The sequence below is a fragment of the Stegastes partitus genome, unplaced genomic scaffold, assembly GCF_000690725.1.
Source record: "Stegastes partitus isolate 25-593 unplaced genomic scaffold, Stegastes_partitus-1.0.2 Scaffold17, whole genome shotgun sequence".
Lineage (NCBI taxonomy): Eukaryota > Metazoa > Chordata > Actinopteri > Pomacentridae > Stegastes > Stegastes partitus.
In genome coordinates, this window is record NW_007577748.1 from 413,147 (window position 1) to 414,066 (window position 920).

Below are 920 nucleotides of genomic sequence, written 5' to 3' on the forward strand. Positions count from 1 at the left end.
CCCACATAAGTAAAAATATAGATTTTGACCTTGCTCATATGTCCATGTGGTGTATATACATATATACATTACATTAGAGCGCTCTATTTTACTCTTTTCAGGGTAGTTTGTGATCACACACCTGTCTCAGCACACACATATACAGTTGAAACCAGAAGTTTACATACACTGTATAAAAAGACACAACCTTTTTTTTCCTCACTGTCTGATATTAAATGTGACTAAAGTTTTCCTGTTTTAGGTCAGTTAGGATTACCAACATTACTTCTTTTTGCTAAACGCCAAAATAATAAGAGAGATAATTTTGTAAAATAATTTTTCGATCATTCATTCCTTTATAAATATGAACACATGCTCTTCTTCAAGATGTCATTCTTGTTTTGAGTATAATGGACAAGTAGCCAGATGAGTTCAGTTTGGTTTTCTCTGAGAATGTCTAACAGTAGAAACTGTTTCTCAAAGTTTATCAGTGATAGTCTGTACGTTGGCTTACAATGAACTTTAGTTATTACTTCCTTTGTAATTTATCATTAACAGGCCACAATATTCTGGAAACCACAACTGTTGTTTTTTATTTAACTGTTAATAGTTTACCATAAACACATTTATTTTTCAGATTTTTTTAAAAAGCAAATAACCATGAACAGTTTTACAATATATGTTGTAGTATAAACTAATAAATACGGTCATGTGTAATACATGATTGCCGTATTTTTTTGGTAATTACAGCTGCTAATATTTATTATTTTACAGTGTTAACACTTATGTCTAAAGTGTTCTTGCTCTGTGTCCATACAGACTTCTGTCTGTCTTTAGGCTGCAGCTTCTGGATTCGTGTTTTACTGTTCAACAGTTTGTACCACTTGTTTCCAGAACTCTTCAAAGTAGGCTGTTGCCTCGCAGCAAGAAGGTTGCCGGTT